Source organism: Pleurodeles waltl, chromosome 11, assembly GCF_031143425.1.
Source record: "Pleurodeles waltl isolate 20211129_DDA chromosome 11, aPleWal1.hap1.20221129, whole genome shotgun sequence".
Taxonomy (NCBI): Eukaryota; Metazoa; Chordata; class Amphibia; order Caudata; family Salamandridae; genus Pleurodeles; species Pleurodeles waltl.
The window spans coordinates 101,818,711-101,844,908 of record NC_090450.1 but is presented as its reverse complement, the minus strand read 5'-3'; positions in this window follow the sequence as shown (position 1 = coordinate 101,844,908).

Below are 26,198 nucleotides of genomic sequence, written 5' to 3'. Positions count from 1 at the left end.
TCTCTGAGAGATGTCTGCAAAGGGCTCTGCGGAGAGTCTGGAAACAGTCTAAGCAGGGCCTAAAGAGATCTGAGATCGACTCTAGGACAACGCATTAACATAACATTTTCAAATTACTATTCGAAATAAATGTTGCAGTTCACCTTTGACTCATCAAGTTAGCGCAGGGTGTCATCATGGGAACAGGAAATATTCCATTGTCTAAGTAATCTAAAGACAATGGCTTTTATTTATTAAACTTTTAGAAAGAAACATTTTATAAAAACATTTAGCAAGTTGAGGCAAGGTTCCCAATGTTCACTTACTACAAGACAAAAACAGTTCAAAGTTAATCCTCTACATGACTACATGAGGTAATGAGTTTCTCACTCATCTAAACTAACGAACGTATTGTTCATATGAAACATTGTGTGGAAATAAAACTAAACATCTTAAAATATTAAGGTATTTTATGAAAACTATGAATCTGGGAAGGCTGAAATCTAACAAATGTCTATTAAATAATTCTGTCACAGCACATTTATGTCATTAAAAGTTTAACATCTCACATTCCCGACCTGGTCAGGGTTTTGTAAAAAGAAGAGAAAAATGTATTCTACAGCCTTTTAAACTTAACATTGATAGCAATGAAAGCCTACTGCTCTCACCTAGGTTTACAATACAACTTTTCATCCAGGCCTCACGTTATTTCAACATGTTAATTACATTATTTTTATTTTTAAAAATTCCCTAACAGAGCATTACAGAGTCAGATGGGCAAGATCCGATAGTCAAACATTTTAAACTTGTTGCACCCTTAGATTTCAAGTCATAAACTTTTCCCGATGTGTGGGGCAGAGGAAGTGGTGCATCAGCGTTGATTCTGCTGGCTGCAGGTGGTGCATAATCAGCAGTTCCTTAGCGAGGTATGTGATGCATCACCATTGAGCCATGCAGCTGGAGATGTGATGTATTTGTCTTCAGCGGTGTCAAGGGGAGATGCATCAGTTCTGACCACCACACTGACGGTGATGCATGGATTTTGCAGTTGCAGCACTTTATACTGACTTTCAAGGGCCCATGACTGGATAGGCACCACTTGGTAGGGAAAGGCTTGCAGCAAGCAAAGTCTTTGATGTCCCTCAGACTTCAGAACAGGAGGCAAGCCAGCAAGTCATTTTGCTTCTGGGGATGTAGAGATGAAGGTCCAATCCTTCTCACTCCCAGGCAAGGAGGAAAGCAGGCAGCAGGGCACGGACAGCACATAGGGACTCCAATAACCTCCAGCAGAGTCCAGCAGACTGGCAGTCCCATCAGCAGCACAGCAGTCCTTTGTCCTGAAAGAATATGTTCAGGTGCAGATGTGTACTGATTTGGTGGGGTTTGAAGTTCAGTTCCTTCGCCGTGGTGCTTTTTAAGTGGAGAAGACTTCAAAAAGAGGCCTTTGAAATGCACAGAGACCTTGCCCTTCCTGCCGTGGCTCCAGACTCACTAAAGGGGTTTATGCAGCCCTTTGTGTGGAATGAGGACAAAGCCTGTTCAGGTGTAAGTGTCAGTTCCTAAAGCCCATCCTAACCAGGATGGGCCATCAGGATGTTAATTTTCCATACATCGCATCTAAGGTTCCTTTGTGTGTGGCTGTGCAGAGGGAATGCACATGAGCTCAGCTGTCACCCACCCAGAATGAGGGACAGGCAGAAGGCACCAGATGATTTAAGCTAAGAAAGTGCCAACTGTCTATAAGTGGCATTTTCAGAACTACATTTTCGAATCTGACTTTACCATTGGTTTTGACTTTAAGTTGTGAATCCAGAGACACCAAACTTGGGGGGTCCCATCTCTTCCCATTTGGAAATTACACATGTAAAATCTAATAATAAGGCAATCTCAATGCTAACCTATGGGAGAGATAGGCCTTGCATATTTTAAGAGTCTTCACTGCCTGGGCATGTAAAACCTAAAAATATATTTCCAAATTTAACTATACTGCACCCTGCCCTTGGGGCTGTCCAGGGCCTTCCTTAGGGGTGACTTAAATGTATTTAAATGGAAGGTTTGGACCTGACAAGAGTGTTAACTTGGCATGCCGACATGGCAGTTTAAAACTGCACACATAGGCTATTCAAAGGCAGGCCTGAGTCACGCTTAAAGGGCTAGTGTTGTGGGTGGCACAATCATTACTGCTGGCCCATTAGTAGCATTTAATTTATGTGCTCTGGGCACAACCAGTGCACTTTACTAGAGACTTATAAGTACATTAAATATGCCGATTGTGGCTAAGTCCATATTACCATGTTTTAGGCAGAGAGCAGCACTGGTTATCAGCGGTAAAGTGCCCAGAATCCAAAAGCCAGCAAAACCGAGATAAAATAACAGCAGGTTAGAGGGCAAAAAGTTAGGGAACACTACACCTAAGATGTCAGGTCTAACACCCACATATGTATTTACTACTACACCTAGGTGTAACTGCACTTTTTTGCTATTCCCATTTCTGAGTGTCAATTTATGTCTTGGTCTAGGCTTTCTTGTTGCCACACCTTCAAATCAGGAGGTGATTAGATCCCCTTTGATAACATTTATAAGTGTAAAGTTACTATTAGTAACTGGGCACATATAGGTGGAGAAATTCCACCAACGTGAGGACACATCCATATTGGAAAGTAAAAGAAAAATGATTAAAGTTTATAATTCTTACAAAAATTGATTAAACTAATTGTAAATATAAATTGATTTTATATATTTCTTTTTGATCCAGAATTGGGAAATAAAATGTTACATCACATTAACACATCAAGGTAAATGTGCTTTATATTATGAAGTAGTTAAATGTGACTAAATGTATAAATAGTATTTATATACTATGCTTCAAAAAACTATTCCCACCCTCACTCACATTTTATTGCTATGTGATATGTAGTGAATTTTGTTTAAAATCATCTATTTATTTAATTTACATTATGTTGTGTTTGTTAATAAAAGTTTAATTTATATTTAAAATTGTGTTTATTTACAAGTTGTGAAATAATGCATTTTCTTAATAGTTACATATAGATTGTTAACAAAGATAGATAGATAGATAGATAGATAGATAGATAGATAGATAGATAGATACAGACACACCCTAACGTTTTCTAAACCTCACCAATTCAGTATTAGTTATTCCCCATTATCCAGCCAATCTGCTGTGTCCTCCCAACATTTACAATATGTTTATCTACAGGTGTGGATACCATTGCATGCCACCTTGGCAGAGATCTCTCCACAGACATCATAAGGTAGGGCAAGGTCTATGTCTGTAAGTTTGTGAATAGCATTTTAAAGTATGGGATTAGAAATACTGAAATGTTACTTTACTTACTACAAAATCAAAATTAGGCATGGGTGAAATTTCAATGACGCTAGTGAAATTTGCAACACTCCTGATGATTGTCATGACATGTCTCAAATGTATACATTATGCATTTTCACATATTTATTTTTTACCCGAGTGCAGCTTTTTGCTTTACTGGTAGAAGACTGGCTCAAGCATAAAATGTCTTTGGCTGAAAAGATTTTCTACTTGAACTAGTCTCCTCCATGGATCAGACAAACATTTAGGAGCACACTCAACTAAAAAGTGATGCAAGATATCAATAAATAACATTTCACTACAAAAGCAACTTTCTCCATTGAGAAGCTAGGTAAAAATCACTGCATGTTTAATCTGGTTTAGTAGGGAGGATATCAATGGATACCTATTTTTATAACTGTAATCCTACAGTTTGCTCTGATGCTCATTGTTTTAATTGCACCTTCCTACTCTGGCACAGAATTTAACAAGGAGAGGAAGAAAATTGTGATGATCTGATAATCTATTAGCTATATTTTAATCTACATATCGTCTAATATTCTGTTTAGACTCGGTAACTGGATTCAATTGATTACAAAGTATATATGTTGTAAGTTCTAAATCAGTCTTACAATCATAGGTTCTGTGTGGGGGTAATACACTTCTTGATTTCTTATCAAACACATCACAGAACTTTCATAATGAGAAAGTAGGTAGTCACAAACCCAGCATTACGTTTGTATCAAACAACTGTGCACACGATAAACATCTTCATTCAATAATTCAGGTTTTTGCAGAGTTAACCAGGCTGTGCCAAAAATCTCTTTTAACTGGGGTGAATTAGTCAAATCAAAATGGAACATTTCATGATGAGTCCAATATGATACTAAAGAAATCATATATATAGCCTCAGCTGTGTGTTCTTTGTGGCAATGTTTCTGGGATTCTCCACCCTTTGTGCTGAGGCCGCCCTGCAGGGTTGTGTGCCCCTGATGGAGGACTTTGATGGATTCTTATATTGGAGTGCAGGGCCCCGACCCCCTTGCCTTCGTACAAGTAAGGCATTTATCCTGTTATTATGAAACTACAGAGGTGAGAAAGGGTTGGGAGAGAGGTATTTGACTTCCCTGTGTTTTTATATTACATCACTGGTAGCAGTTTTGACGGAGTGGTGGTATGGAAGCATACAAACTACATTCACAAACATGTGGTTTTTGTACTTGGACATTAATCGCCCTCAAATATGTATGTGAACAACAACTGTGAGTCCTTTTATCGCCATTCAGCAAGATTAAGATATGACTCTGCAACAAGATATGAGATCATGAACAGTGCATTATGGGATATGTATGCTTTGACATGAAAGTCAACTGACATGTGATTTAAAAGCACCTGATTTGAGAGCATTTTGAGACCACCTACCTATGATTAAGGCATATTGTCGAAACGCGTCAGGATTTGGGTGGTGCTGCCGTTTTAAACTGAATAAATACCTCGGAAGCCAACTGGAACTGAGCCTCAGCTGTGTGTTCTTCGTGGCAATATATATATATATATATATATATATATATATATATATATATATATATATATATATATATGTGAATATATATATATATATATATATATATATATATATATATATATGATAATATACAGTCCCTGAAGACAAAGTAGAGCCAACTAGCACCTTTATCTTTTTGGAGCCAGTTTCTGAATCATAGCTATCTGCAATGGCTCAGCCAACTTATTGTCCACAAACCTTTGTGAGGCTCCTAGATCTTAAAATCCTGAAACAATATTTTCATTTCCATCCGGCAGAGCCATTTTCATAGAAAATATGAACAACTCTGTTTACTGTAATCTGTGAGGAGCACGGAAGGGCTGACATGCCCTCTCTTGTAACCAGGGCAAAGAAATGGACTCCCAGGGTCAGTGGAATCACCTCTTATGTGGCTACAAGGACATAACCAGCTACAAGACGTTTTTCTCTGAAGCGACCAGTTGCCCAGTACCAACTGGAGCTGGACTGGTCCTTGCTGGTCCTAGCAGGTGACCTCTGCTGGAGTGAGGTTTGGCTCCAACATGCCACCCTAAATAATAATCCACTTCCTTACAATATGAGACTCCTAGTATTCATTGTCTTTTGCTCCACAACACTCATGCCAGAACACTGCCAACAGTGATTTAAGTTGAAAACTACCTATTTTAAAATCTGAAAAATTATGTTGTTTGAGATTTTTTCTACTCAGTAATTTTTCCTACCCTTAATGCCACACAATTGTGAGGATTTGTTTTCAAAAAGTGTTGTGAACCTTAACTTACAATATAAAACTGGACATTTTTTGGAAATCAATGAATAATAGGAAATGTCTATACACTTTGTAAAAAAAAAAAATGCAACTGACATGCCTAAACCTGACTTTCGTATGTAACAAAAATAGGCCAAACCACAGCCATGCCAGTTATGATTTAGAGAAGAAAACATTTGCCAGATGGCTACTTTATTTGGTTTTGAAGTCCACGGTTACCCATGTAATTGTGAAAACTAGAGATTCCAGGAACCCTAACAACTCTAGGCATTTCTGAAAATGAGAGATCAAGGACAATTCTGAGATGTGTGGCTTGTATTAATCCCACCACACATTTTGGCACAGATTGACATGGACACAACTATGGTTAAAAACTATTTTCCCACATGTATGTGCCTAAAAAACAGAATGTTTGGCTAATGCTAAGAAAGCTACCATGCAGTGTTTCCACGCTTCTCTTAATAAAACAAGAGCACAGATGTATAAGTGGCCCTATCTTAGGTAGTATGAAAGTAGTTAAACTACACCCATTCAAAGTGTTTTTATGGAAATAATATCAGAGAAATTTACTTGCAAGAGGGCTGAAGCCTTTGGCCCTGGAGCATTTGATAACAAGGGATTGCTGTCTGTCTCTTTAGGCTTATTTCACCAGCATGGGGCCCATGTGTTTGAATGTTTTTGTGAGCTGCTGTTTTGTCTCAAAAAACATATCTGGCCACAGCACCAGCAGTGACTCTGGGTGTTGGACAGTGAAAAGGGGTGGGAAGTTGCATATATTTCCAGAATTAAATTGGAAGGGAGATTATGAGAGAGCAACAATAAATCATGCAGTGATACATTCTGTGTTAGACATTATCAGCAGCAATCTCTTTACAATTTAAAACCATTTAACAAGTTAATAATTCTCTAAACCTCGACCCTCTACCCTCTATTTTTCATGAACGGTGCACTGAAAGCTCCCATAACACACCGCAATCCTGACTAGTATCTTGTATTAGTGGCTCAGTACTGCAATATAGGCGAGGCTCCAGTACTACAACATCTACTAGACCCTGAGTTTATTTCCAAGTAGTACTGCAGCCAAATAAATCAAAAGAAGCACATTCATTAGAATTATCCAGCTGTTCAGTGAACATTTGTACTCAATAGACATGCCAACAGAAATCCTGTCACACTGATTTGCAGTGCACACTAGGATCACAGTGTTAAGACACCCTCTAGGCTTTTTCCATATGATCCTATGCTTGCAATGAACACTAGGATATCACGATCAAGAGCTCTTAGAGAACTTTAACAAGTAACGTCTACCCTCTTCGGCATAATGAATTGGCATACTATTACCCATACATCCAAAATACTTATGTACTGTGCGAGGCACCACATTCGAATAGGCCGTTAAAAAATACCCTCTTTCTGATAAAACTGCTTAAGTGATTGAAGCATTTGTTTCATCATTTCAGTCTTTTGTTATTGAATAACATCCATAGTGAGTCATGTAACAGAAACAATACAGATGACTTTAATTCTCAGGAATATCCAATCCAGTTGTTGAAGTGAGTAGAGAGACACTCTTCTCCGCACCCCTGTTGAAAAACTAGGGTGGGGTGGAAGGTGAGGTGGGGTGGGGTTGTAAAAGAAAGGAGTTGCTCATTCTGATTGAAGAGGCCACCTGAAACAACTAACACAGTAATGTCACCTGAGGTAAACCATGCACTGTGGTAGAAGCATAAGGTGGGTTGTTCACAAAGAGCATTTTATAGCACATTTAGTAAAACTACAAAAGAACGTTCCTATGTATACGTTTTGGGAATTAATCTTGGAGGAACCTGGGCAGTGACTAGAAAATGCGGAATACGTGCTACTAAAATTAGAGAGGGTCATGTAAATACAAACACTCACCCAAAAACAAGTAAGCCCATTGCTATTCACAAACTGCACTAGTAAAGTTACTACAACTAAACAGTTGTGCAAGCACTCTAGCCAAGCCTTCTAGAGTAAGTCCAGCACCACACGTGGTCACTCACAAGTACTGTAAGACACTGCTGTTGCAAATAAGGGAGGTGTGGACAAAAAATGACAGTCCATAGGAAATATAGTCAAATGGAAAAAAATATTTGAAATTTGAAATTACAAACTGTCACATTTCTTTTAAAAGTTGAAACGTATAATCAGTTTAAAATTAATACATAATTATTTGTTCAAAAATAATGAAATTAAATGTGGAACAATCACAATTGATTATAATTAATTAAAGAAATATGTTTTAAGCAAAATAATTATAAAATAGATAAATATAAAAACTGTTGGGTATATTTTATTAAAAGTATTGTAAAAATAATAATTAAAAACAATTAATATGGATATTTTTTCATTTTGTATTAAACATTTATTTTGGTGAGGTATTGTACTGATTTTTTATTTAGTTCTAGATTAATAATTGTTGTAATTAAATTTACATTTTTACATTAGAATAGGTTTATTATTTTTAAAATAATGATGAAACTTTAATTTCCCCTATGTTTTACAATGGGTGAATCTTCACATATGTTTATAAAGATATAAGTAGTAACTTTACACTCATAAATCCTCTACCAGCAGCCTCCGTCTCATGTTTTCAGCTGCTCGAGATGAACACATCTGCACCTAATAGTAAATTTACACTCAGAAATCATGTTAGAAAAAAAGTATAAGGTAACTACTGCTAATTCACTTTCTCTTCAGTAGTTGGAACCCTAATCTTCAGATCTTGTTAGACTTGGCATCACTCTACAGCCATTCCATTTTGACTTCTAGTTTCAATAGTTACTCAAAGTAATATGTCTCAAAGTCACAGCATCTTTGGGTAGATTCCCTCTGGTCACCAATCTATTTTCCACTTTCTTCACACAGTGATCTAAATTTGCCATATCCCATTCCACCACTGTGGTGTTACCCTCAATGTTCTCTATAGTACATTCCCGCAACATTATCTTCTTGTCAATTCAATGTAATGTGCAGACTCCTCCTTTGTCCGGGTTATTCCTGACCCCTTCAAAGGCTCTTTTTCATGCGAGCCTCAGGCACTCTGGAATCTCAATACATGAATGTCCTCTTCATTCCCAGCTCTGCAGCTTCTGTTCTTAATAGGAGGGGCGGTACTATTCATAAATAAAATTCAGTTGTGCAGCTCGGTTGGGCTTCGACCCTGTCATGTCTGGTGATATGCCTCCTAGGGCCACTGAATGAACCTCAAGGCAAGGGTCTCTCCCTCTCACTTTGCAACTACACCACAGTCACCATTTCTGCTCCATCCCAGCAAACACTCCTGCTGGGGGGTCCTAACATGGGATAACAGGTAGTACACAGTCGTCACTCTGTCTCCTTGCACTGACAAGTCCGCTAATTGGACCAAAACCTTGCCAGGTCACCATCCATGATCCACAGAGTGTAACAACTCTGGAAGGGTTAGAGGTAACTTGCAGCATTAGGAACCCACGAGCCTCTAACATAAGCCCGGGGGCTCCTTGTCCACTTCACTGTCCAGTATGTGAGTCTGCCTTAAGCTCAAAGCAACTCTCTGTGGCTATCAATCTTAAGTTGCAATGGAGCTCCATCAAGAGCTGACATAATGGAGCTCTCCACCCTCCTGCATATTCACAGTTTCAAATTCCGAACCAGGTGACTCAGGTTTTATTCTTCTTTGGTTGGTAATATAGAGTTGTACGTTAATTACCACACATGGTAAATGCCCCACTTCACAATTTGCCTCAGACACATTTTGAGTGGAAAAAGCTACTATAAATGTCAAAGTGAAAATGTGAAGACGAACGAGAAATACACAATAGTCAGTGCTCAAATATGCATAATATATGCTATTCTGACATGCAGAACTCTGAAGATATTGTATTTACCACACCAAGCAAAATATTCACTGCAGGGTACCAGCACTTGCAAGGAGTGGTAATTACCACCCATTATTCGCACAAGTTGAAATGAGGCTCTAACTTTTGACACTCAAGGTCTAGCATTTTATGGCAATACCGGTGTATAGTTGATCCTGGTGCTTTTATAAGTCATTAGAGTTTGGTTTTAATATAATTGTCTAATTTTCTTCTCCGTTGTGTTATCTTCCCTTGAAAGACGATTTCAAAGGAAGTTCAACAGCCTTCTAAAGATTCCTCTGATATTGATAATTTGCTCTTCAAACTCAGGCCATTTGGGGATTTAATAGGGTAACAAGTGGAACCAGGTTGAATTAGCTTTTAATAGTACTAGTCACTGGCATTGACTAATAACAATTGAGGCGTCTGGAAAGTAGATGATAAAGAAATCCTGTTATAATGTTTCGCCCTTTTTTCAGAAATGAAGTCCTACTAACATGATGTGGCTATTTCTTTATTTTCATTTTCTGCTTCAATAGTGTAGCACTAATACTTTTATCTGCTTAAAGGATTGACTTGTTATAAACTGCCCCTTGGCAATCGTAAACAAACTTTAAAGTCTGCTCAATTAGCCTATTTTCTGAAACTTAATTTTCAGTTTTTAGATTTAGAAGAAATGTCATCACGCTCTCCGATCACATAGGTGTGTTTTTTAAATAAGCTCCAGGTTTGAGCTTTGGCACTGCAGAAAAAAATGCAACTGTCCTACTGCTGACTAACTAACACGTACTCCTACTTTGTAAGTAGCATCTCGGGCTCATGTCACAGCCTCTCACCAACAGAAAGGCAATTCAGAATGAAAAAGAGTGAAGCAGTGTGAATGGAGAACTGATTAAACTTGTATTGTGAAACTTCCTCGAATCACTGGCATTTCAGAACTTAAAAACCTTCTGACATGGTGATGTGCAGGTTTTGGCCTGCCCTTGATTCTTGAGATATTTATGTTTGTCAGAAAGATCAGTAGAAACCTAGAGACACTAAAGTTGCATATTAAGACTGATACGCCCATTTACACAGGTTAGCACTAAAATTACTGCAAATAGGATTGTGAGCATTTCATCAGTAACTCAAATTAAAGTTGTATCGGAATCGCCGCCTCCCCTGTGTTCGCAGAGCTATTTGCCCATTCAAAAATGTATGTAACTGTTAAAAATGTTTGCAAATAGAATTCAGTCACTCTACTTGCCCTTTATTTCCCTTTAATTAGTCTATATGTGTATATCAAGGGCAAAGATTGGCCGAGTCTCAGTGGAAAACAATATTTGAACTGGAGGGGACTGAATATGGCAAATTCCTTAGGCTATATCATGAACAATGTGCTCTTGTGCAAAAATTGGCTTGCCCACTTTCGCACCTCCATTTGCACATATTCATCTCCATTTCTGTAAATTGAGTGCCTAATCATCAGTTATTGAACGTCCTCTGTGATAATTAGAGGAGATGAGCATATTGCAAATTAAAAATTAGTGCATATTTTATAAAGTTGTTTCTAACTGAGAATATGGCAAAAAACAGTTATAAAATATTTTAAGCACTCTTTTGTAATGACATAATTGATGACAACGCTGGTGAGATTACATAGTACATGGTAGTAAAATTCCTTAATCAAACATGAGTGCCATAGTTCGATTGATGATACTCTATTAATCATAAATCATAATGAATGCCATCAGATGGTGCAGCCGGCGCAAAGTCCAAGACAGTACTCAGTGTGTGACAGAATTTACATATTTACATAAATGCACTAAAACAACATGGTGTTACAAAATAATACACCACTAAGTTCAATGTTCATCGAATTATCATTTGGCATTGGTGTAAAATGTAACCCTGGTGGTATGTGAGAATTTCAGCCCAGAAGGGATAAAGTCAGAGGTCTCCTCAAGACTGCACCCTCTGTGTAATGTCTCGTGCTAAGACATCCTACAAGAATAAGATCTCAAAAAGTAATTCAAACTCTAGCCCTAACAAGTTTAGAATATGGGAAAGCTTTCCTCTCTAGCATCCCTAAGATTAATTTTGCACAACATAAAGCCTTCCTGCATGTGGCAGCTGCTCATTCTGTTGACATTCCATCTATGATATTGCATATATAGGGACTTATTTACAAGGCCTGTGACGCAGAGCAGTGCAGCAAGTGCCCCATCCTGCACAAAAACAAACACAAGAGGTGTTTTCCTCTTTCTATGTGGGCTGAATTTAAAATGGAGAGAAATAAATAAATACATTTCTCCTTGTTGGGTCATTCTTATGCCACTCCTGAGGTGGATTAGGAATCTGACACATTCCCAGATTTGTTAATCTGGAAATGCATCACATTCCTTCAGGTTCCATGGGTGTTGCATGGAAACACCACAAGCACCACCCATGGAACGCCTCTTTCATGCATTTTCTGCGTGAAAGAGGTCTATATATATATGGGCTTGAAAAGCCACCCAAGGTGGCTTTGTGTGACCTTGAAAATATGAGCTGGCACACTGTGCCACCGGAGCATAAAAAAAATATGCTCGGGTGGTGCACTGTGGTGCTGGAGCTCTGTAAATGAGGCACACAGTTCTCAGACCTATCTATTCCAATCATCACACAATTTTACCAAAAAACAGAAAATCTCCAGAGGGAACTCTGCAGATCTAATCCACTAATTCTAGAAATACAGGCCTTCAAAAAAAATACACCTGCAACCAATCTTTGTCTAGGTGTATGCCTAGGCCTAGAACTACTTCCTTCATGCCCACATTCAAAAAATATCTAAGACTCTTTCTTCTCAACCTCCATTTCCCACCTTCTGAACGTTAGCCAAAAGTCTGATTTCAAACCATGGTGGTGGTCATCTGCTTCTTATTGTCCTCAAAGGTAGATGGGATATCCTGCTAACACAAAACCTGTGGGAACCTTCTGTCAAGAATGTAATCCTCTCTATTGTTATATATTTGATATGCATTTGGGATATCTGTTGTCTTTGAAAGTTTTTCTTTTTTCAGAGGACTCTACTCTCATCCTCTCAGGATGCAGATAGGGGCATAAGCACCTGATGATTCTTCGAGATTCAGGCAGCAATTACTTGTTTGGTGGGTATTACATTATTAGTCATTGTCTCACTCCATCCATTGTAATCCTTGAATATGTCTGCTTGTGTGCTGATTGTGTTTGCAGTGTTTTATCTAAATACTATTGTTCTCTGCTGATTAGCTCTTTGTTTTTTCATGGAAGATTTTCATTTGCATCATCCCTCGGTTAATTGTTCTAGTTAGTGGTTTTGTCTTATTTATATTAACCTGTTTTAGACCTGGCATCCTTGGTCTAGTTTCCTCTAACATTTTGCCTTCTGACCTTCTATTTTTCTGACCTCCTTTTTGATGGCTTTAGGATTCTATGCAATACAGCAAGGTACACAGTTCTGGGAGGAAGGAGGTCCTATTTGGACCCCTCTTTAGGACACAGGTCAACATAGGCAATTCTATCATTACAAGAAAGAGCCCTCGCAACCCCACTTTCGGCATCATGCTTCATCACTGGGCCCACTCCTTGTCGGACTTGCGCTGCAATGCCCGAAGGCCAATGCAGGCATACTTGGATCACAGTGCAAGTGTGTCTGTGTTGAGGGGAGTGTATATGCACAGGTTGGTATCCCTTCTTGGATGTAAATGATCTACTATGGTAACAATGGCTGGTCACACAGTATTGGTAAGACATCCATAATGTAATTCAGTTAATGTCCAGGAAGAGACAATTAATTGACCATGAGGAAGCTGCCATGGCATTTTAGCTTTAGTGTGTGTGCCCTGAAATGGAACATACATATTAGTGACAAGAAACACAGATGTATCAATGCATTCCTCAACATGTTGCTATGCTCACACAACCCCTGGACAGTTGTTAGTCTTTTTGCACTGTTAATGAGTAAGATGTCTTCAACAGCTGGGGCAGGGTCAAAAGCAATGGGTGTTACAATGGACGGCAGAATACTGTGTCATGCTGCCCCATATGCACATGGAGGTGTAATGCAAAAAAAAAAAAGACAAATCCATGTACATATGGTGTGGTGAAATGCACCAGAGGAGCGTCAGGGAAAGTGATGCTTTGGTGGTGGCAGGGTCTCCATTATCTGGCCCGTCATCTCACAGACATATTATAAATGGTTTGCAGTTGTTCTGACCTACCACTAAGTTGACTTGCTTACTCAGCTTAACAAGTTGAATGTGAAACTGTTGTCCAAGCACAGAAATGTCCGAAGATCACTAAGCTATGTTTTCCTGTCATGTATTGCAGGTGGACCTCCACCGTACACCACTGGAGAAATGTCCCGACTTGAAGACCGCAATGCAGCCAGTAAGTGTCTCCTTGTGCGTCAAGTTTGTCATTCCAGGGTTTTAGTGTGAGAGGGACTGATGTGTGCAATCATGAAATGTAATGTGTGACCAATGAGATGAACCAATCTAAGTTAGGTTATGGACATCATGTCTGATGCTATGTTGAAGATGGAGTATGAGATGATTTTTGCACAAGTGCCAGCGTGTGCTGCTATGGAATAGTGGGTGTAAGGAAAAGGAAAGCATGCCCACATATACATTGATGTCAATCATGATATTTGTCTGAGCTGCTGTTTATCTAATTAGCATGCCTGTTGCCAACATATATGGCACAGCACTTTTGACAGCACTGTGTGTCAGACATAGCTTTCAGTTACTCAGGAAATGGTACAGATGATGTACATTTTGAGGTCTCTATGGGGCTTATGTAGGAGACACTTGCACCAACGATTTTAAGTGAGCCAGTGGTCGTGCAAAGAGCCTTAATGTGCTGGTCAACAGTCAGTTGAGAACACAGTGAGAATACAACTCTGCTCAAGGAGGTTGTGGGACATCTCTACGGTATGTAGCAAGCTAGATGTGTGCAGATTTACCAACGTGGTCTCCTCATCATGATATTTGTGAGTGATTTTGGTCACATCAAGTGTGCATAACATGTGAATGCTGAGTGTGTACCTGGTACTTAGGAGATGTCTGACATGCGTGTGCACATGTTGTTAAATAAATAGGAACACTGTGGCTGCACCCGGTGCACTGCCAAATTTTTGTGCCCCTTGAAGCACCCTTACAGCCACCATGTGTGCGGCATTACCCAATTTGCACAACATAGCACAGGGTAGGGGGCAATAGGGACCAAATCTGTAAACAAATGAAATGTTGTGTTATTGCTTTGGCCAAACTATATGGGCACTAAGCATGAACTATACATGTGTGCCCCCTTGTAACAAGTGCTCTGAGCTGGTATTAACCCAAAGACACTTGAATGATGCTTTGCCAAACCTAAGAATTGCCAGTGGGAAGTTTCCTGTCCCCCTATAAGATGACCCCCATATTGCATCCATGATGCCTGGCCAAGGCTTGAAATAGCACCAGGGTTGTCAAAGTGGTGGATTCCATACATTGCGCCGCTTATTGACAATGGCATAGAGATTCTGGACTTGTAGCGCCACTTGATCCTCACTAGTCTGATGACACAAATGTTGAGCAAGGACACATTAATCCCATTACCTCTGGACCCTGATGGTCAGCAATGCATAGCTGGTACCCCAGTGGCATGTACATGATACCGTAGATGGCTGTCAGGAAGTTTGTATAGATTTGGAGTTTGTCAGTGTTGTAGAATGTGTGGTAGCCTGTGTCATTTAAGGATGCTTTGTACATTGCATGTCTGTTCTACCTCCACCCAATGCTGTATTTAATGACATGTTCTCTTCAAATTTCAGATGCCAATATGACCCCAGCCATGAAACACGCCTTTTAGAAGAGGACTGATATGCACAGGCATATAATGGCGGTACAGGCAGGGTACCAAAGGATGGAGAAGAAATGTAGGAGGGAGAAATCCACAGGGGTTTGGCATGCATTTTCTAATACGGGACCTCTGCACCAGCCCACAACTGTGCAGGCCACATCGGGGAAGAAATCTGGGGTGGGGGGGGGGGCTCTGCTGGTCCTACTCCCTTCACATCTACTTCACCATTTACAGCCAGGCACCCCAACAGCCACCAGCTCCAGCCACAAGCTCAACCATCGAATCTGACATGAGACGGGACATGGCAGCCATAATGGCAAGGCTGGATAAGTTGGAAGGAGACAATGCCCAAAATTACAAATTACTTAAGTACTGCAAGAAGAAACTGAAGAAGTTGTAAACTATTTGTGCCACAGCCTCCCAGTTCCTTCCCTCTCCCTTTTACTAATGTTGCATTTTTATTGAGATTTAGTGGGGTAGTGTCAGGATAGCAAAAAAAATGTAGTTTAGGTGTAGCTTAGTGTAAGTATAGTTGGGGGGTGGCTTTTAGTACATTTTTTTTGGGCGGGTTGGGTGGGGGGATTTATGTTTGGGGTCTATGATAAAAATGTTTTTTTTTAAAACCTTATAAAAACTATATATTTGTTTAGGAAAAAGGTTAATACATGTGTAGCCTTAGTTTACGTTGTCCTACTTGTCTCTTATCTCTTAAGGGAGTGGAGGGCAATGTTTAGAGTGTGGGATTACATGTGTAGGATAAGTTTAGAATATGATAGGTAGGTGTAGGTGTAAATTAAGTCAAGTTAGCTTTGTTTATTGTAGTGTAGGGTAGTGCATAGGTTAGGTTTTGGTATGATGTTATACAATATTTTTTTATAAATCCTGTTAGTATTAGATAATTATCTCTCCATGTTGATTGAGTGTCTGGGTGTTCTCATGTGTGCACTGGCCAAGTAAGAGGAAAGGCTTAGGGTATGATTTCCGTCTTTATTTCAATGGATGACCATGTGCATCCCCTATGACCAAGGAGCTGTCAGATTGGCTGCTAAATGACGTCAGCTACTCAAAATATTTGTCCTCCACTGTTCCAGCCATTCACATTGTGTATATGTATGGAATCTTGGACAGGTAAGTATGAAACTTCAACTGTTATTGCTGGGGTCTGGCACTATTATTGGTGGAAAGTGTGGCACATTTTAGGGTCTGTATCCTACCACACTGAGAGCTGTCCGTCACTGATGAGATTTGCTTCTTCTGAGCCACACATATTAGTTGTAATGATGCTCTCATCTGGGTAAAGAACCATACATGCCACATGTCAACTTCCATAGATATCTGTTCAATACATGTATTTAAGATTCTGTAAGTCGGTTGTAGCCCATAACACCATCATTCACCTTTTTCATGGTAGGATCCTAGTGTGTGGCTTTGTGTCTGACAGTAGTGCACACATGTACTTCAGTTCTGTTCTCATTGACATAGCTTCACACAATGCATACATTTAGCTGAATTGACGGATCATAGTAAATGTTGAAATATTACATGTGAATAAACTGATTTATTTACAGGTGCAAGTGCATTTTCCCATGATATACATTGTCCAGTTCACAGGCCCCATGAGTAATCCTGAGCCATTTGTTGTACCATCAGAGTCTAGTGGTGAGGGACATATCATGAGACATGGTTAGGAAAAGTGTGCATTAGTGACCAGGTGTCCAAATTGCCAATAGGTAAGATTTCAGACAATGACAGTTCATAGTAGACAAGTCAACGTGGTTGGGTGAATCTTAAGCAAAGAACAAAGGAGATACCACCCATGTGGAACAGACTGGGGCTTCTGGGTGGTTTTCCTTGTGAATGTTGTTCCTTCCACATCTTCATTCTCTGATTTGTGTGGTGCCTCCTCTGCCATGGGTGGTGCTGTTGTTGTGGAGGCCACCCACACATCAGGGTATAGAGATGTTGAGTCAAAAGTCCCGGCAGCTGACATTTGCAGGAACACCTAAGTCATCACTGCATCAAAGAGGAACTGCTGATTTCTCCCTAGCAACATCATGATGGGAGGCAGCCATGTTTTCCCTGGGGGAAGCCATTTCCTGCCTTATGGACTCCAGGGTATTCTGTATAGCCCCAGCCTGTTGTCTATAATGCTGCTGCCACTTTGGGAGGGCAATTGCTGAAGCCTCTGCCTCAAGACAACAGCTGTGTCGGCCAGGGACTGCTGGAGTCCACATAGCAGGGAGTGGGAGCCTCTGATGGCAGCTGAGTTCTTCTTAATAGGACTGATGTACCTCTGCACTCCCTCTTGGCTACCTGCCATGGTCTCCATCCCCACCAGCACCTGATTGGCCAAATCCCCCTGGACTCCTACCACTGTCCTCTGAAAGGTGATGTCTGGGTCCACGGAGTCCAGGGATGTGTCAGACCTGACTGGTGCTGTGTGTTGGTAGCTTGGGGGTTCATGTGGAGACCCTGCAATGCTGTGTGTCCTCCCTGCGATTGGAGGTGGTGTCTGGAGAGAACCTAGGACATCCTGGAGAATCTCTCCATTGAAGGTTGCAGCTGGTCATCCATGCCATCTGTAAAATCCAGGTCAGACAGGTCGTTGCGCCATGCTGAAGGGGTGCCTGTGTTGATGTGATAGATTATATATGCAGGGAAGTGTACCTTCCTGCACATGTACAAGCAATTATGGCAAGGTGGCATTTCAATGTGTGCTGCAGGATGCAGCACACACAATAAGGGCAATGACACAAGGAAGAAGGAAAACATTTAGCCTTGTTGGGCCTTCCTGACACCACCCCTGGGGTAGTTTTGAGTTCAGTGCCAGTCTCTGATGAACATGTTGTGTTGGATCCGGGACAATGACAATATGCAATGGGTGTTGTTGTGGCACAGCCACACTAATTGCACATCTCTTCTAGGTAATGTGCTGCATACTTACTCGGTGGTGTAAAGCCATAGTAAGAGGCTTATGTCCACGTTGTGTATGTGTCGGGGTGCATTGTGCAACCAGAACATCACTACAAGTGTGGCTTGGGTGGTGAAGCGGCATTTAGATTCAGGGCCTATGTGTCCTGATGAAACCCTTTAGCATGCATTGAGTACGACCTATGATGTGCCTTTCCCCTTCTGGCATTTGTGAGATTCCAGATAGTACCCCCCTGCAACTTACCCTGCATTTGTGGTAGTTCTTGGTAGTCTGCGCTGTCCTGTCCTGCGATTCCAGTGACCAGCTAATTGGGGATGGCAGCGGCGACCGTCTCCTTCATCTCAGTCAGGTCTTCCTGTAGTGCAGAACTTCCACCTCCAGTCTGCTGCACTGCCTTTCAGTTCCTGGCCAGTTTCTCCTTAGTTCTGCGCTTGCAATCATGCCAGCGCTTCTTGAAGTTGGTGACAGTCCTTCTCACCTCTGCCACGCTGTTGATTTTGTCTACTATTGCCTGCCATTTGCCTCTCTCATACCTATTGGCAATATGGAGGTGACGAAGAGCTAGTGTTGGTGCTCCATCACCTCTCTGACCAAGATGTCCTGCTCCTTCTCCATAAAGCAACACTTTCTCTTCCTCTTCTCCTTCTCCAGGGATTTTGTTGGGCCCTCCTGGCTGGTACTTTGCTGACTGGGATCTCCTTGCGTTCTCTCCTGGCCTGAATCTTGTATTCCCAATCAATTTTTTTCTTGCTTGTGCATTTTTTACGCTAATGTGGTTCAATATGGCACTAACCCGTTTTGCTTAAAAAAACATGCTGCAAAACGGTCTAGCGCCACTTTTTCAGCATTAGCGTCATTTTTTCTTACCGCACGTTATAGTGGTTAGCATCATATTTTTTTGCGCTAACCATTCCTTAGTGCCATTGTGCGTCATTTTTTAAAATATGGTGCACTCATGGCAGTAGGGAATAACGTTAGCTCACTTTAAAACAACTGCGCTAGTGTGTCATTTTTCATAAATCTGGACCTAAGTGATTCCAAGGGCTTGTTGGCTTGCATCCTGTTCATGCAGTAAAATGACGACGCATCACATACATCTCGGTGGGCATGTGAGGCTCGACACCGACGCATCCACCTGACTGTGTCAAATGGAACTGGTGCATTCATTGCCTTCACATCGTTCCTCAACGTCGGCACTTGTTCCATCCAAGGTACTTTTTCAGCTGGTTCTGCATGAGTCATGTATAGGGCCTGCCCTCCGTTGTGGTTGGCCTGAACTTTGAATTTTCCATGGTCTAGTGCGACCTCGAGTAATCTTTTAGCGCAATTGACTTTAAAGCACTACATGGCAGCTTAATCTTTAAAAAATCATATCTCGAGTTCTGTTTATTGGATTTTCGTCCTTTTGGTCTTGTTTTATATTTTCTCATTTTTCCTAAAGTTGTGTCAAGTCTTTTTGTAGTGTTTTCACTGTGTACTATAATTTAAGAGTTGCACAAATACTTCACACATTGCCTCTTGGGTTAAGCCTGGGTGCTCTGTACCAAGCTAGCAAAGAGTGAGCACAGGTTAATTTAGGTTGTGTATCTGACTTACCCTGACTAGGTTTGAGATCCCTACTTGGACAGGGTGCATGCCTCTTCCAACTAGAGAACCAGTTTCTAACCACCTGAAATCACAGAGTGGAAAGAGTGTTATGGCGCTCGTCTGTGATTAACGCATATTAATATGTTTTCGGCTAAGAAAGATTTTACAAATCACAGTATTTTACATTAATTTGAAGAAGATAACAAAGCGATAAGTACCACTGCATTGAACGGCCTTAGTCCACAACTGAATCAATATAAACATTATTTGGTTTCAGCTTGAACTCTAAACTGCTTCCTTTTGATGAATGCAATTAAAGTACATTACTCACCAACACTACAAGTGAATTAGAGGGATTTGTTGCCCATTGATTCTGGCTGTCGGGAGACCTGGGCCTCAATAAGCCACTGTCCAGAAACCCTTTTAAAACCTATATATAAATAATGTAAAAAAGCTGATTACCATGATCAACAGACTCACAGTGTGAACAGATGCAAAGTAGCAGTCTGACTGTAACTATGCTCATGCGCATCCTCCCTTATTAATCTAACGAGCAATCATTTATTTATGCTTTCATTTGGCATCTTACTATACCTTCTGTTTTTTAACTCCACAAAATCTCATCACCATATGCAATCCTGAATTTTGAAACTGCATCTAGTCATTCAAGTCCTTTTCCCCGTTCCACAAACGACGAAAGGATTTCACGTACTTATTTCAATTTCAATAATTTTGTTTCGACTAGGAATTATTAAAGGAGTTATGAAATCAGGAATAGGGCATGAATCAACCAATTGAGTTCTTTAATTTTGATAACCAGAATGGAATCAGCCAATCAAATGAAAATGACATTTAGCCACCACACTTCAGTCGTGTTTTTCTAAGCCCCATACTAATTTTCAGTCAGCAGAAGCACCGTGGAGAAAACCATTAAAACACAGGTTACATATTCTTCATCAACATGTAGGGGAGCTAGAAACATAGTCAGGCATGCATGTTTTTATTTTGCCTATACATTGATACCATGCATCATTAGGTTGACTTTCATAGTCATCAGAAATCAGAACATCAATTTCCTTCTATGATGATTTGCAGAATAGACGTTTGGCCAATTTGGATTGAACAGTCTAGTGTTGTATTTTCGGATTTTCTTTGTTCCTGAAAATGTCAGAAAGTCTTAGAGCTTCAAGGATATGCCCCTTGGGGCCGTTTTACACACAATTTCCTGGGGGTGCAACAGGCATGTGTGCCCATTCTGTGAGCCACCAGGGCATTTTCTTCAGAGGGAGGTTTCTCATTTGCATGGGGACACGGCTCTTAGCAAAAAGAGAATTCACTTTGTCTCTGCATCTGTGCCGAATTACAGTCACGAGCACAGAGTGAAAACGTAATCAGGAGGCACACTGAAAGTGGGCCATAAAAAAAGGTGATGCACTATAAGTGTACCCCCTCAGGGCAGCTCCTGGAAGGGAGAAAGTGGGTGCCATGGACCCTCCCAGACATCCCCTTGCAGTCAGTTAAAGTCATTAACTGCACCCACATGCAGGGGCTCTCAAACCCCTCATTAAAATGCAGGCGGGCTGCCATCAGCACGGAGAAACACTGTGAAGCTTTGAAGCTCCATATTTCAATGCATGAATTGCCTCCAGGGTGAGTTTGCAGCTCTTGGGCAGAGTATTCTTTGTAATAGGCCGCAGTGTCCCTGTTTGTACCTAGTGCACCTGCTTAAAGCTGCACCGTGGTGCAAACATGGACCGTGGCCCACTGATATTCACTAACACTTGAAATATCTGCATTGCATAATACTGCAGCAAACAGCTCACATGGCTGCAATGTTAAATAATGATCTTGATCTTAAACAAGAAAACACTTCCATTTTAGGGGAGCTTCCAGATCCATCTTAGAATTATTCATGCCACTGAACTCAGAGTAGAACCTCTGCCCTTCTTAAACACCAGGATACCTTCCTGGGTGACATGCCCACCTTCCAATTCAACATAACATAAACTAACAAAAATACCATGTCTCAGAAAATATATTTTCTTTCTACTATTATGCTATGCTATTTTATGTAAAATGTGTGCAGCACATATGTTGCAAACATATTTGTAGGAACTGAACAGAACATGATCGACATTGACAACAGAAAAGCATGCAGACTTATTTAATGTATTAACACCAGTGCTTGTACCTCATTTACCACATAGGCACAAACCTTTGTCACAACCATGGACATACACTTTCTGCATTGGTCCCAATGCAAAGAACAACACATCTCTCTAACTTCTATCACTGCAATATGGTTATCCATTCTGTCACACCCATGAATTGCTCCTGGAGCGTCCCGATTCACATATGACTCCAGGCCCTCATTATGGTAGGTCCACTAGTAGGGCAGGAAAATCCACCTCCTGAAGTCACCATTATGGCCAGTACAATAACTCCAGGGGTTGTAAAATCTTCACCCTTGTGATTTGAACCATGAGGGTCCACTAAGAACTGGGGGACAACTGGGGTAATCAGATTTAATGCAACTCATTCCTCTTGTAATTCCTTATTTTTCGGGGTGATCTGTCAAGCGGGGGGGGGGGGGGCGATAAAAAGGGGAGGGTCAAAAAAAGTGTTTTACCCATGTAATTCACATAAGAGTTTTGAACATGACTACATCCGGAATCTCTGGACGAAATTACACCAAGTTTGGCAGAAAAGCTAGATTTTGTTTTCTAGATTCTGCTTTTTGTTTGATGTAAATTCATCCAGTAGTTTTGAGGTATTAAAGGGAAAAGAAACATGTGTATCTAGGGCTGTGGCTCTTTCATGACAACTTATAGCAGCCACTTCGCTAATACGTACACCAATATGAAAGCCATGATTGGCTGACCACAATCGGAGCAGAAAGTTGCGGCCACTAATTTGTTCCCAAGAACTACTGTGACAAAAACAAATAAGGTGTCAGTTTGGATGTAACCTGGCCCCTTGGTTGTGTATATGGGCAATGTTGAAGACAGTATGGGATAATGCATTGAATAAAACACGGTTTTCGCACCACATGTGATATTTGGAATTCGTCACAACCGTCAGCATTTGCCTCCGTGTAATAATGCCAAGAAAAATACAAATTCACAGGCTCATTCAGACACAAATTCATTCACGCATAGATGCACTCAGAGACTCATGCACTCACTCATTCACCCACTCAGAGACTCATGCACCCACTCACACACCGATTTAGAGACTCATGCACCCACTCACACACCCACTCAGAGACTAACACCAACTCACATACCTTCTTAGTCACTCATGCACACTCACAGACCAACTCAGAGACTTATGTATGCAGGGTGGTGTTGTGATAGGGGGTTGGCCGCGGGGCGTGGGTGCAGAAGATGGAAGAAAAAAAAGAGCAGAAGCCAAAGAGAGAGCAGCCACAGTCTTAAATGGATTGAGAAGGTGCTTCATATGTTCCACTGAGAGAAGTGCCTGGAAGAGGTTATGTCCATCTGCCTTGGAGTAGGAGTGATCTTGTGTCCTTTGCTAATGATTTTCCAAAATTGATGTAAAATCCAGTGGAATGGTATAGTCAGGTTGAGAAAGTTTTGAAGATTTCACAAGTCTTGTGAGTGGATTTGAATACCTTAATTGACATTGTGGTACTGTGCGACTTGTGGGCTGAATGTAAAGTGGTTGTGGAGTGGCCACAATGGGAATCTCAGACAAAATCATAGAGCAAATGCCCCTATTTGAAAGGGAAAATACCTGCTAAAGATATTGTTTGGGTTAAGATTGACAGGACAACACAAGACCCCAAAGAGTCAGTGTTGCTTACTATGAGCGATTGTTGCATGTGTTTAAGTAGCACAGTTGAATGGAGACTCTTGAAGCTAAGGGGATGGGACATTTTGTGTCACAAACTTAAGACGTTTGGGTTCACACAGCCCCACTGTAATAACCCCAAACAGCCACAGAATATACTGAGACCTTGAATACAAACTTGTAATGTACCCAAGCTCCAGTGATGCAGGTTTCACACACCCAATGACACAGCAAGATAGAAAAGGTCTCTGATTTAATTCAAATCAAGTCCCAAATTTAAATGAAAATTCCTTCCAAAATCATAACTGATTTCAGCAGTTTCCTATTTTTGATGTCTTTGAGGGATATACTTCTGATTAGTTGCAGTGATGGTGTCTGAGGTGGGAGAAAGAGTGAGTACTTGGCGCAGTCTTAGAAGTAGACAAGAGTGGTCCATTCATAGATGGTGAAGTGTATGGCCACCCTGTGTAATTTTTTATTGATATTGGTGCCACCCACTCTACTGTTAGAAGAGTGCATGTTCTAAACCTACCCCTCTAGGGAAAACATGTAATTCACCCATTATAGGTTTGCAGAAGCCTAGCGGTAAGAACCATATAGTGCAGGACCTGAGAAGGATTAACAGCATTGTTGTTCTCTTTTGTCCTGTGGTACTGAATCCAGCTGTGATTTTGTTTCACTGTTATCATTCTGTGTCAGGCATCCACTTCTGTCCCTTTGCATGAGGACAGCCAGCATCTCTTCGCTTTTTGGTTTCAGAACTGTGTTTTGGCATGATGCTAAGTCCCACAACGGTAGAAGGAAAGTCCTTCAATCTTTCATCAGATCCTCAAAAAGAATCTTGAGGCTCTAATCACGTCGTGAAACTCTGCCCTAATTTAGTACATAGATGACTTGTTTGTGGTGTCTGGTACTCAAACCTGCAAGGAACTTTTTTTAAACACCTTGGCACTAAAATATATCATAGCTCTACTAATATGCTGGATGGTAATATTAGAGTGGCACCCCGAGGGCTATGATCAAGTGTCGATTTTTGGAAATCATTGCTATTATCGGTGGCAGGGAGTTTTGCTCTGGCTAAAATGGTGGAACTGTCTTGCCTACTGTATTTTTTTTTCACTCTGCCATTAGTAATCCTTCACTGCATGTTTCTTGACCTGAACACATTGATGGCAGACCTTGTTGGGGGTCAGGCCGACAGAGCGTGGCATTGGCCAGATTAGAAAGACCCACATCAGAGAGAGGGATTGTGGCACCTGACTTAGAAATCTACTACCTCGCAGCATAGCTCCAATGGTGTAATCACTGTCCACACCCAGGTTACTAGGACAGAGAGAAGGAGCAATGCTACATTGAACTAAGTCTCTCTGCTGCGGGTCCTGTTGAACCCCTACTACCACTTTCTGAGGATATCATGGAGATGCAGATTGTGTGACGCTGTTGGCAACATTGGCTTCCAAATTCCCCTGGCATTCCACTATCAAGCCTAGAAATACCTGCTAGATGGGGGGGCATTAGGAGGACTTCGATAATAGGCCTCCCATGGTGTGACTTGGGTGGGGGACCTCTACAGAGATGGGCCTCTACTAGATTTTGAGGATTTTATGCAAATGTTTGAGATGCCAAGAGTTGAATTTCTGTTACATAAAGCAGTTGTAGTGACAGTCCGAGATCATTGGAATGCAGGGCTGACAGAAACCCACCACCCACCACTGAAACCAGATCCTTTACACCACCGCAGGACGAGTCAAAGCAGTGACTAATCTTTTCAGAGCCCTTAGAGCTGATGTTATCACACCCCTGCATGAAAAATGGGGTGAGAACTTGGGGACACCTATCAAAGACACAGAATGAGAAACAATCTTAGCCACTACCTACAGGATATTCCATAATCCTAGATGTAAATTGATAAACTTCTATTTCCTCCACAGAGCACACCTAACCTCTGGCAAAATGATTGGGATATACCACCCAGTTGCCACTACCTGTCCTAGATGTGGAGAGGTAGGGGCTGAGATGCTACCTATGGTATGGTCATGTCCAAATTTGCAGGACTTTTGGAGTGAAGTAGTTTTATGCATCAGTCAAGTTGCACTAAGGCCAATTAAATGCAGTCCTCTGGTCTGACTTTTGGGAGGTTTCCGACACCCAAGGAAGCATAAGGTTACCACCAGATTTCTTGACTTACTGCTCATCCTAGCTGTACGTGAAATTAAATTACATTGGAAAGCACCTAGAGGCCCTAAACTGTCCAAATGGAAAGAGACTCTGACACTATGGGCAGGATATGAAAGTGCAGTACTCTTCTGGGAAGCTAGATGAGGTGTGGGGTGCATAGACAGGGCAAGGGTGTGGAACCACCTCGTAGATTGCTTAAATGACCCAGAAGGGGAATCTCCAGATATCAGCCGTAACCATGCCCTAGGAAGTAGAGGGTATACCCTGAATGATGTGAGCAGTGGGAACAACATTAAATGCTGATCTTCATGAATCCCCAGGTGAATCAGAGTGAACATGTATGAAATTGATCTATATGGAACGGGGAG